Genomic DNA, 13707 nt, shown 5'->3' with positions numbered 1-13707 from the left:
AACTAGAGAGTATACCTGGTTCATTTTAGCAATATTTCTTCCTTATTCAGAGTGAGGACTTTGTTTGCCCTTAGGAATAATAGCATGTTGCCAAATGCATCATTCCAAAATGCCTACTGCCATGGCACCATAGTACTGAAACTGTGTATAGGAACATGAACATGCCCACAAGCCCCAGCCCGTAATATCTCCAAACACTTGCTTTTAAGTTAGACCATCACACAATGAGCTCAGGAATTTAAGGAAGGCTTGATATTTATGTTCTGTTGAATGCTGTCACAGGATTCTCCTAATGAGCAATCTTGATAGATTTGGATTTCCTCCTATGGGATTTGTATAACCACATTCAACTCAAAGTGGTTCCAGATCCCCACTCAGCTCTTTGCATGTATGTACAGCTCTATCTTACATCTGATCACTCAGGAACATTACCGCTGTTATGTGTCATCCATGTCCAGTTGCCCAATTATGTGTTCAGACAAATGCCTGAATATGGTATGTATAAACTCTGATTGGCTGAGATTATGCATAAAAAAAGCCCTTTCAAGCTTTTCTTTTTAAAAAAGATGCCAAAGCAATAGCAGATTAAGGAAACAATGGCTGAAAACATGCAGAAAATAACGCACAGAAGACTGGAAGCTCGAAGGACTTCTGTGGACAAGGCCACCCTGAAATGGTAAACCTCAAGGGTATAACTATTGAGGAAGATGGCAGAACTAAATATGAAAGACACTGGTGGTTTACAGGCCGCCCCTTTGGGGCGGCCTGTACTTGCCCCTTTCCCCAATGGATCGGGGCCTCAGTGGTGTGGCCATGACGTCATAATGGTGGCACCCATGTGGACAGGGCACCACCATTTTGTACATACTCTGTATGTACTAGGGTTAGAGGTGTCTAAAAGAGACGCCCCCAGGCAACCCTAGTATGTACAGTGTACGTACTAGAGTGCCCATTTGTAAAGGGCCATTGATTTCCAAATAAGAATTCTGCCCCCTCCACCCAAATGTCTAGCATGCTAAAGAGTGAGATGGAAAATCATTCACACCAAGGACTCTTATATTTGGTGTGTTCACATTCTCTGGAAACTTTGCCTGCCCCTTTTCTTTGGATAGCTAAACATTATTTCTAAATGCTCAGGGGAAGTTTCAAGTTACTAGAATGTTAACAATTTGAAGATTGACGAGACATTTTGTTGTTGTTATTGTCAGTTGCCTTCATGTCAGCTTTGACTTTTGACCATGCTATGAATGAGAGATTTCCAAGTCACCCTCTTATCAACAGCACTGCTCAGCTCTTGCAAACTCAGGGCCATGGCATTGATTTTATCCACCTATAATGCAGTCTCCCTCTTTTTCTGCCACCTTCTACCTGGCCAAGCATCATGGTTTTTTCTTATGAGCTATATCTTCTCATGATATGTCCAGAGCACAACAGTCTCACCTTAATCATCTTGGCTTGACAATAAATAAATAAATAGATTTATTGCTGCCCCCTCCTCAGAATTTTTACTGGTGGGCAATGCCTTTATTTGAGAGTTTCTGATCATGGTGACACATACCTTAGTTATATCATGTTTGGATTACTATAAACAAACAGGATTTTTGTTTGGATTTGTAGGGCTGCCTTGGAAGAGTGTTCAGAAACTTCAGCTGGTCCAAAGAACTACAGCCAAATTGTAAACTGGGGCTGGCTACAAGAAGCATACCACTCCCTTGTTGCAACAGCTCCACTGACTGCTGTGTTCAAAGCCCTTTATGGGGCAGGTCTTGGTTACCTGAAAATTTGTGTCTCTCTCTATACCACCACCCTCACAGGTACATCTGTTGGGAACGTGGGAAAAGGTCTTCTCTGGGACTACTTCCAGGATCTGGAACTCTGTTCCTGGATAGGTTATACTAGTATCTTCCTTGCTTTTTTTTTTAGGTAAAGCATGGTGCCTCCCTAAATGATGCTATCCATGTCTTAGATAGGCGGGCCTTTGAGGTCTGACTGCTCATAGGGAGAGGCTCTGTGATGTGCTATGCTATTTATATTTGTTGTCATTCTTCTTAATTGTTATGCTTTTACCTGCTTTTAATTTTATTTATTGTTTAATTATATTTTTAACTTTTATATGAACTAGACAAAACCCTGAAGTGTAAAGAGACTGTATACCACTGAATACTAAAACGATGAGTGTCCATGCCATTGTACTTTCAATTTCTATGTATGGTTGTGAAATCTGGACAGTGAAGAAAGCTGATATGAAGAAAATCTACTCATTTAAAATGTGGTGTTGGAGAAGAGTTCTATGGATATCGTGGGCTGCTAAAAAGACAAATAAATTGGTCCTACAGCAAATCATGCCTGAACTCTCCATAGAAGCCAAGATGACTAAACTGAGAATGTTGTACTTTGGATACATCATGAGAAGACATGACTCACTAGAAAAGACAATAATGCTTCGTAAAGGCAGTAGGAAAAGAGGATGACCATATTCTAGGACAGACTCAAGCAATGAAGCCATGGCTCTGAGTCTGCGGGACCTGAGCAGGGTGGTTGATGATAGGAGGACTTGGAGGCCTCTCATTCATGGGTTCATCACAAATCAAAGTTGACCTGACAGCAGTTAGCCACAATTTTTTTCACCTATGTTTCTTTCTAACTTTCGTAGGTCAATTTGAGTTCCATAGCAGAAATAAGGCAGGATGTAACGGTAACAACAAGGAAAATGGAAACAATTTTGCTCCCCCAAAGCTACAGCCTGGTAAACGATCACATTGGAAACCATCTCTCAGAATAATGCAGTGTAGCACTAATATATTTTGTCATTATGATAATATATAATAGGATAGAAAAGCAGATCTCTGGTTTCTTCCTTTTAGCATCATTTTTTTAAAGTTAGCATTGTTGTCAGGTCAGTTGTATTACTATACTTCTGTTGATAGATGTTCATTGGGAACAGTTCTTGTACTTTTTCAGGAATTTCTGTCTCACTGTTAAGTTAATCAAGCCATTGGGGAAAAAACGTGGCCCTGGACTTAATTTTGATGAAACATTGGATGTATCAATTTACAGTTGTGCTTCTCTGGCACACCATAAGGAAAAGAATCTGTAATGCATAGTAGGAATGAGAGTTTTCACAATAAAATTAGAAACAGCAGGATGTCTTTTAAGTGGAATAACATGCCACAGAGTTTGGACTGGATCTCCTAAAATGATACTGGATCAAATATATAATCACACAGTGTCAATACTGTTGCCAAAATTCAAGGTGGAAACAACTCAGATGACCAGTCATCATTTCCTTCTTGCTTTATCAAGTCACTCCCATGTGATGGCTGATGTTGTGTGGGACATTGTTTGTAGACCCTTTCTGGATTATAACTGAATTTGCACTGGAGAAATAATCCAGGTAGACATCACTTTAACTGTCATGGCTCAATGCTATGAAAGTGTGGAAAATGTAGTTTTGGGAATCATTTAGCATTCTCTGTCAAAGAGCTCTGGTGCCATAACAACTACTGTTCCCAGGATTCCATAACACTGAGCCATGGCTCTTAAAGTGGTGTCAACCTGGATTATTTCTGCAGTGTGGATACAGCCTAAGTGTTACTAAAGCTGTAGTCATGGACCATGGCATGTGTGGTGGGGTCGTAACATTCCCAAAACTAGGTTGGGCAGGCTGAGTCCTGCTAAATGACCAGGCACCCACCAAGACTCCCATGTATTTGTGCCCCCTCAGTACTATAAACGGGGTCATTCAGATGTCTTTTTTTAAGGCAACTATGTGAATAATCTCACTCACACATTCTGGGTTTGTTGTTTACGCTATGGAACCGCATCTGTGTGCATCTCTGGAAGTTTGGTCGCTCAGTTGTGGCAGCACTCAAATAAGGATGGAGTCAATGATGCAAATGTATTTGAAACATATTTGAGGCATACAGAGTTTTATCCCAGTTTCTCCTGGGTCTATTCACATTGGTTATTCACACTGCTAATAATTTGAATCTTAAAAACCTCAGGGGGAAAAACCTGATATCAGTTATCCTGGTTTAAGTGGTTTTTTTGGCAGTCACACCCCCCAGCGTAATCAGTTGCATTTGAAATGCATGTGAACAACAAAGATTCAACCCAGGTTCATCTTGAATTATTTTCACCATCTGAATTGGCTGAATGAGAAGTATACTAAGGACTTTATCAAACAAGGCTGGTAAACTGCAATTACAACAAGATAACAGTGTCTCTGGCCAGTATTTATTAGATGACACAGTATCTCTCCTGTTGCTGCTTTGCATTTCAACCATTGGTGGAGCACACCTTTTAATTGATGGAAAAAAATCTCAATGGCTCCCAATATTGCTGCTTTTCTACTACTGCTTCTAGTGTGATCGGGCCCTTCCCATGCAATTCCAATAGTAAAGCAGTCATGTGTGGGCATGGTTCTCCTCCACCCCTCCCTCCCTCCCTCCCTCCCTCCCTCCCTCCCTCCCTCCTTTGCTTTCCCCAAGCAGGTGGTGATTGCTTTTACTTTATTTTCCTTTCCTTTCCTATTTCATTTCTTTTTACAATTTTTATCATTTCGCTGTAATTGCACAATCATGACAAAAATAAAAACAAGCAAAATCAAAAGGCACACATATGCTGGGCAGGGTTTACATGAGGAGGAAGATGGGGTGTAGCGAGGCTGTCTGGAAGAATGAGTGCAGGATCACAGATTGCCAAAGCAGCATAATAGCACAAATGCAGAGAAGTGTGATAGTGACTGGTTTTAAACTAATATGTTCCCCTTTGCTTCAACAATGTGTTTGCTGTGTAATAAAGTCCCAAATTATCATTATTTTGCTATTGCTTTTATGATAGTCAAATTATTACCACCTTCAATTGGAGAAGGAGGAGAATTGTTTTCATGTAATGTACTATGCTTTCATTATATAATAAAAATATACCTGCTAGTAGTCAAAATTAATTATGATCTGCCTGCCAATACTGAACCCTTACCTTTAAAAAAGCTCTACAGTCCCTGGCTGTAGGGAAATGGGAGTCTGGGGCAAGGTATGACACAGCTCAGCTTTGTGTGTGGTCACCAGAGCCTCTAGAGAACTATCTTCTCACATAGGAATCCTATTTAATGTGGGATTGAAAGCAGCACTCATATTAGTAATCATCTTTTATTAGTACAGCACACCCTTCCTATCCATGGGAGTTTGATTCTAGGTCCCCCCATGGATGATAAAAAATATGTATGCTCAAGCCCCATTATAGTCAATGGATGATGATATGCACACACCACCATACAATAACAGAATGGAGTGATCCGCTGGTGGTTGAGTCTGTGGATGGCTAGACAGCTGATGTTGTGGGCCCACTGTATTAGTTCATCTAAGTAAGGTTATGAAGTTTATTTATTCATTTCATTTCATTTCATATGCCACCTTTCTCCCAGGAGGAACCCAAGGAGGCTCACAGACAAAACATTTAAAAATCTCAATACAATTAAAAACAATTAAAACATCTACATCCAATATAAAATCACATAAAATATATATAAAAGTTAAAAACAAACTCTAAAATCCCACTTGTTCCATAAAAACCATCCGGCTATGCATTACATACCAAATGCCTGCCTGTATAAAAATGTTTTTACTTGCCAGTGAAAGGCCAGCAGGGAGGGGACCAATCTCGCCTTCCACAGAAGGGCATTCCACATGGTGGGAGCAGCCATCAAGAATGCTCTCTCTTGTTTCCTCACCAAGAAAGCCTGTAAGCTAGGCGGGACCAAGAGAAATCCTTCTCCAGTTGCACAGAAACTATCAGTCCCATATGAATAAAATATATTCTAGTAAACAACGAGAGATCCAAGGATCCACCACAAAAAGGACATATCTGGAAGGATGTTTTTAGACAGTACTTGGCATTGTCTTCGTGACCCTTCCAGTGGGTTGAGCTCAGAGACTGGACCTCAGTTCTGGCTATACACCATATGAAAAACTATTTACAGTGCCCACTTGTGTTGCACACTTTTCCTTGACTGTTTGTAATTAGAAGATTTTTAAAAAATCAGGCTCATATTATAGGGTGTAAAAATTTCTCTTGGGACTCCAACTCCCAGAATGGTAACCAAGCTGGTTCAAGGAATTCTGGGATACTCCAAAAAGTAACTTTTCTAAGCTCTTCCACAGACAGAGAGGGAGAGAGAATATTATTCATGACAAAAGGTTGCTGCTAACACAACTAGTGAAGTGATGGCACCAATTGTCTGTTCTCATGCCTCTAAATACACTGAGAGACCGATTACCATAATTGCTCTGGTATGTCTTATTGTTTAATGGCCTCATCCTGCCTTGGAGATGGTTTGGCAGTGGCTTTTGCCTGAGAGCCATGAACGTGTAATTTCTTTTGTCTCCTCGGCTTTGCTTCTGTGAATAGGGTCTGCTTGACTGAGCCGTAGTAAATAGCTGCCCTGTTAGTCCTGGCTTTCAATATAGGATTGCTTTCTTTGGAATGCCATCAACCTTGTTCCTCATTTGTGTAGTAACAAGGCAGGCATGTCCTGACCCATCAATCAAGATCTCAAAGGGCCATTCATAACAATACCGCTTGCACACACAGAGACCAGGCCCCAGTAACACTTGCTATTGTAGGCCTAACAAGTTCCTTTTGCTGCAATAGCAACATTTCTATACTTGTTTTTTAAATGGGATCAGGAGGCAAAATACTTGGCAATAGCTAGTGGTCCAGCCAAATAAGTGCTAATATCAGGAACAAATCTGAACACTAAACTGAAGCACTTAAGCACCAAACCTAAGTACTTTATTCCACACCTTTCTTTCTTTTCCCCAAAACTTCAAAATAAACTAGATTGCACCTGCTTGTTAGGCTCAGTTCAGAGATGTTAAAAAGCCTGACTTAATATCCATCAGTTAATAGTAAAGAACAAGGGTATAGCCCTCCAGTTGTTGTTGGAATGCAACTTCCATTGACCCTGGAATGGTGGTACTTGCATATCCTGCAAATGTCCTGATTTGTCAGGGACAGTCCTAGTTAATTCTCTGTCACAATGCTTTTTCAGATGTTTTAACTTCCCTCTCCTCTCTTTCCCTTTTCACATTGTCCTCTGTTTACTTCAATAGCTACAAATAAGTGCAAAGTGAAAAAAAGTCTGCAATCAGTTTAGGAGATGGTAGGGGTGGGCTGGAATTTTGCCCTTCCCAGTAGGCTCAGGTAAAAGCAAACTGTGGAAGCTTCCCCTAGTTTATGCGTTCTCCTTCATTAATAAATTTTGCCATCTTGATCAGATGGTGCTTGGTCACATACTTTGAAAGCCCTGTCAGCTCACGTTGACCAGACAGAGGTGACCAGACAGAGGTGGTAGCAACATTTCCCCATTTGAATTTGAATTTCATCTGTTCCAGGAGTGCTCCTTTTCACTGACAGGCAAAACTTGTCAGTGCTTCTTAATTATGCTGCTTTTCCACTATTGATTCCAGTGTAATAAGTTCCTCCCACTACAGTATTGATATTCAGGAAGTCATGTGGTGCAAGTGAGCATGAAGCTGCTCCTCCCTGCTTGGGTTGCCTATTATACCCTAAGGGTATCAGATTCCATCTGATTTTGGAAACTAAGCAGGTTCAGCCTTGGTTAGTGTAGCCAAGGGTCCATAGGGGAATTATATTATTGTTGTTATTAGCTCAAATACTGCAAGAGGGGCTGGCTACGTGAGCCCACCGAAATCGCCCTCCCGATATGTATACGGAGTAGACCAGGGGATCCCAATAAATAAAGCTGAGACGGATATTAATAACTAGATGTCTAATTTATTGAAATAGGGGAAAAACACGTGCGTTGCGCATACACTCACACACACACTCAGGACTCAGGAAAATTAGGGTTGGAAAATGGGAACAGATTTCAGGCGTTACTAATGGAGATACTTACCAGAATGTAGACTCCCTCCGGGAAGCGAATGGGGTGTAGGACAGTGAGACAAGTCCGCTCCGCAGCCTGGGGGTGAGCAGAAATGGCGGCTACCAAAACAGACTGACATGGAGTAAGTAGACCTTGAAAATGGCGTGCTGAGTAGCCAAAGTGGGGACTTTTTATAGGCCAAATCTGGCCTGGGGCAAAGAGGCTGGCTTGGCCGAAACAAAGGTGTTCTAAATATTTTCTTTTCACCTGGATGTCTGCTTTGGATAGTATAAAGGGCTTATGCCACTTGGACAATAGGTTCGAGGAGGAGGTTGATAGCTTCAGGGAAGGTAATCCTTTTACTCTTCCCAGCCTTGAGATAATCCCTTCATGCGACTTCCCCGGACCCTCTGAGATGTTAATATGGGAACTCCCTCAGGGGAGGTGTACATGTCCTCTCGCTTTGCCAGTAATGGAGGACAGGCTGCTAGAGTTCATCCAGGGGTCATTAAGGGTTATCATTGATTTCAAAATTTATATGGAGCAGCATGGGTGACAGTTAGTACTTGGGCAGGAGACTGCCAATGAATACCAGGTGCCATGGGATACATTTTTTTACAGAAAGGAACTGGAAAAAACACCTCTGAGTATTTCTTTTCAAAGAAAACTCTATGACATTCATGAGGTCACAATGAGTCTTCAGGCAACTTGTGGGCAACCTACTGGTGTTCCATGCTTGCCAAGATTTTTACCAGTTCATTTGTTCAAATAAAATTCTGACAAAGACCTGGTAGACAAGAGACACTTTGAGAGGTGGGAGGAACAAGTGATTTTTCAGTGTGCCCAAGTATCCCTGAACAGCAGGTGCTGTCATAGTCATGTAGTCTTATGTATCCAAAAGTTGGCTTTTCTTTTTTTTAAAAAGAAGAAAATTTAAGCTTTTAACATATTGTGAGAACAGCAGTGGAAGCTGAATAGTGACACTGTGTCATACACGTTGAGTTTTTGCCTATATCATACAGACTGACTATTAGGACAGATCGTAGTCACACTAGAATGGTTCCATAAACTACCCTTTCCCTCACAAACATGGCATTGTTATGAAAGCAGGATGCTCAAACCAATCCTTTCAACATTCAGTTTTTTTTAAAAAAGATGATAGCTTGGGGGAAGTAAAATTACTCTCTCTGGACAGTAACCCTTCCAATCCAAGTATCTTTAAATGTTTTAAAACTGGATTTCAGTTAAATGAAGATAGCTGATGAGTACTCACATGAAACGCAGAGGATTAGATAGAGAGGTTTCTATGGATTTCCTTGCTTCAACAAAAATACACCATGGAAACTTAATAAGAAAATGCAGATAAAATGCAGATAACAGGATATTATTTGCAGGACAACTACTAATATAGGAGATTATCCAACCTGCAAATCCTACTGGGATAGATGCGGGACTGAAAAGTCAAAACTGGGTGTTGTTGCATGCAGCTGAGGCTGAGCAAGGGCAACCCGTCTGCAGCCCGGCCCCCAGCTGTGCTTATCCAGCAGCTTTTCAAAAATGGCAAGATCTAGTTTTTGAAAAGCAGCTGGATAAGTGTGACTGGGGTCCAGGCTGCAGTTAGGTTGCACTCGCCCGTCCTTGGTTGCGTGAAATAACACCCAGTTTTGACTTTTCAATCCCATGTCTATCCCAGAGGAATTTACAGGTGTGATAATCTCCAAAGTCAAGATGAATGTGCAAAATCAGGGTCATGCTTGAATATTAAGAAAAGAAAAGTAAAGACTACAGATGGTTTTCATAACTTTAAAGTGGGTAATGAAGACATTGAATTTGTTATAAATTTCCTATACCTTGGCTCAAAATGGAGGTAGTAACCAAGAAATCAGAAGACTAGAACTTGGAAAGAGAGTTGTGAAAAAGTTTGATAAGATTTTCAAGTGTAAAGGCAAATTCTCAAATACCAAAGCCAGAATTATCCAGGCCATAGTATTGGTGACTTCTATGTATGGTTGTGAAAGCTGGACAGTGAAGAAAGCTGACAGGGAAAAAATTAACTCAAATGTAATACTGGAGAGGAGTTCTACAGATTTATTGGACTGCTAAAAAGGCAAAGAAGTAGGTCTTAGAGCAGGGGTAGGCAACCTTTTTGAGCCGGGGGCCGGGTTGCTGTCCCTCAGATAACTGGGGGCCGAAGCCAAAAAATAAATAATTAAATACTTTTAAAAAATTAAATAAATAAATAAACCGGGATAAATGTAGGACAAAATTTTCAAATGGAGGACGCTTTTTTAAAAAATGGAGGACATGCGAAAAAATTTGCTGATTTTTAAAAAAATGTTAATATAAATGCATGTTTCTAAGGCTTCTATAGACAATTGCCCCCCCTTGTCCACCGCTTGCCCCCCTTGCCCGCCTCTTCCTGATAGGCCAAAGGCCCCACGCCCTCACGCGAGAAGCCAAAGGCTCCGGTGGCAATCGGCGGCAGGACCAGGATAGGGCCGGTCCCAAGGCCTTGCCGGGCTGCATCCGGCCCGCGGGCCACAGGTTGCCTACCCCTGTCTTAGAGTAAGGCCAAAAACAGACAGCCCTAAAGGAGTGGCTCTGTGCTGCCCCTTTGCTTACCGGATCAGGGTTGCGGCAACTACACACTATGGCCCTGATCCAGTGCTTTTCCAGCCCCCAAAGTAGTGGCAAAATGCTGCTCCTTTTTGGGGCAGAAAAAAGCCACCCTTGCCCTGGAGGTGGTGGCTCTTCCGTGTTTCTTTGGTGCAGCGTGTGTAAATGCTATGTCACAGAAACATCATGACATTGCCCACCCTCTGGTTGGGTGTGCGGCGTGATGCCACTTTGTGGGCAGAGTCAGGGTGGTTGGTCGCCACACACCCACTCCACCCCAAAGCCTACGTTTCTTGCTGATCTGTACAGCCCCTAAATCAAGCCTGAACTTTCACTAGAAGTGGCACAGCTTCTGGCCTCTTAAGAAGCATGTGCCATTTAAACAGCATACCTCCGAAGTGACCCAAAGCAGCTTTATTTTAGGCTCTCTGTTCGGGCCCTAAATCTCCTTATATAAACCAGGACATGCATTAAGGTCTGCAGGGGAAGGCTTTCTCAAAACCCCACCGCTCTCTGGCAAGGACTCAGGAGAGAGCCTTTTCTGTGGCTGCTTCCAGGTTGTGGAATTCCCTTCCATGGGAAGTCAGGTTGGCCCTCTCTCTGCTTTCTTTCTGTCAGCAGGTGAAGACATTTTTTATTTAGGCAGGGTTTTGTTTAATTATGGAGCTTTAGTGTGTGTGTAAGTGGTGTGCTGTTTTAGTCTTTTAAAATCTTTTATTGAAATTATGGGGCTTTACAGACGCCGTCTACCTGGCAGGTCCGCAGTGCAAAAAGCAGCAGCAAAAAGCAGCTTCTTTTTGTGCTGTGGGAAGAGTGCCATAGCCACTGGTGCCATGGCTTTTTGGCACTCCTTTGTCACAGCATGTGTACACATAGCACCAAGGGAGTACGGTGACACCCCCTGCCATGTGCTGGGGCACAGGGCATCATGGGAATAAAGTCAGGATACAAGGTGTGTGGTCGCCATGCACCGACTCTGCCCCAATGCTGGCATTTATCACTGGTCTGTTTAGAGCCTATGTTTTAAATATGTTTTAAGTGTTTTTAACTGACTTTAAGCATTTTAAAAAAATAATTAAATGATGTTTAATTCTTTTTTAACTTTTGAAAATTGATGTTTTCCTGATATATTTCTTAGATTATTATAAACTAGGAGAAAGGTGAGATATAAATTCAATAAATAAACAAATGCATACATTGTGGCTATGTAGATCACACTGCAAGCCCGTAATTGCAAAGCTCACTATCCGCAAATTGGGTTTCTGTCTGCATTTAGTTCTGGGAAGTGTTATTTGGATCAATTTGCATGAAAAATGAATTTCTCCCCATTTCTAGATAAAGGTAGACTTGTTTAGGCATTCAAACGTGTATAGCCTCAACACATTCAATAGGTCAAAACTGTATTTTACTACCACTATCCCCAAATTCCATCTGTTTTGCAGAATGTCTGAACAGAACAAGATATGACAGTTATGTTGAATAGTGTACACACATGAAACTCTATTCAGATGATCTAATGAACACAAGAGGGTGTGATTTGGGATTAGCAGGTGTGATCTCAAATTGTCCCATTTCTTATGTAGTGAAGATGTGCACAGGAATAATAATAATAATAATAATAATAATAATAATAATAATAATATTTTATTTATATTTCCCACCTCTCTTTGCGGATCGAGGTGGGATTACAGCAATAAAACAATTCTATATAAAATACAATTGTTAAAACAATGACATTACTATTAATTCACTAAAATAATGGATCATCAACTAAAATTCACACTAACATTCATACAATCAGATCAGAGTATTCATACATTCATACAATCAGTGGAGTATTTAAGATCTCTTATAAAGATCTCTTATAAAAGATCAGGTGGGTAGGCCCGCCGGAAGGTATCAATCGGTCATTCCAGTCATACAGATAACGTAATTTTGACCCTAAAATGATTGCCTCCAATTTTTTTTTGCAGATTCACCCTTTTACTAATCTACTCATATGTCTGTGTCCCTGGCCTTTAGGACTCTAAATATAACTGAAACTGTATACATTATGATAGGGTAGAGTGGAATTAATGCACTCAGCATTACATCAGAATTGAGTGTGAGCATGGTGTAAATCTAAGAGCAGGTCAATGAACATTAGAGGATTTTAGTAACGTCTCCTTGCTGATAATGGAGCCTGTGCCTCTCAGCCTTGCTTTTTCAGATTAATTGGTGTTTTGTATTTAATATCTGTGTTAAAAAATAAGCACTGAACAGACGTCATATATTTATTTTTGAAACAAGAACATTTTGTTTGTTACAGGCAGCCTTCAGAGAGGCTGTGAAACTGTCATAATATCTGAAAGTGCGGGGGGGGGGGGGGGGGAGAGAAACACAACACATTGTAGATATGCATTACAGTTTAATTTATGAACTGTTTTGGCACTAGGCGGCAATAGGCTCACAGCAAATCCTGGCCTGTTGTAATTTCCTCTAGAGAGTCAGTTGTACTGCCGCCAAAGCCCTTTAGGGTTGGGTGGACAGGAATCTCATGCTAATGCTTTAATTCTAATGTGCAGTAAATCACAGTTAGCCACGACATAAAGTCTACCGAGTTGTCACCACCCAACAGCTGAACCAGCAAAGATGAGAATGCTATAGGTCAGAGGTTTCATCACCTGAAAGGTCATAAAGTATATTGCAGGTGGGAACTTTACACCCTATATCATGTGGATACATGGTAGAGGAATAGGTCTGTGGCCTTGTCACAGATATAAACTAAGCCCTGTTTGTACTGAAAGCTATCCCATCACACCCCGTACAATTAAACTGGCTGGAAATGTCATGTTTTATTACCCCACCTGTTGGATTCAACTACTGAGTTTGTGGTGATGACATTTGCAGTTTAAGCTTGGAAGCCTGCAAAGGGATTAGAGCAGGGAGAGAGCTGGGAACACAGACGCTCTGTGACTGCCTTTAATACTTTTTCCAGCCTGTACAGGAAGCTAACAGCACAAGTGGCCAAATAAACTAGGAACTGGCTTTTGGATCCAATGATACTCAGGAGATTTACAGGCTCAACATTGTTGCCACTGTTGGATGAATCCAAATCATCAGAACAGATTGCAACAATAACTATTTTTAAAGGCTAATAAAGGCTGTGGTTGCTCTCTGGCTTAGGAGACATTGATGGGTGGGAGTGGCAGGAGACAGAACCT

The sequence above is a fragment of the Sceloporus occidentalis genome, unplaced genomic scaffold (assembly GCF_023333645.1).
Source record: "Sceloporus occidentalis isolate IW3139 unplaced genomic scaffold, rSceOcc1.0.p SCAF_73, whole genome shotgun sequence".
Lineage (NCBI taxonomy): Eukaryota > Metazoa > Chordata > Lepidosauria > Squamata > Phrynosomatidae > Sceloporus > Sceloporus occidentalis.
This window is presented reverse-complemented; position numbering follows the sequence as displayed.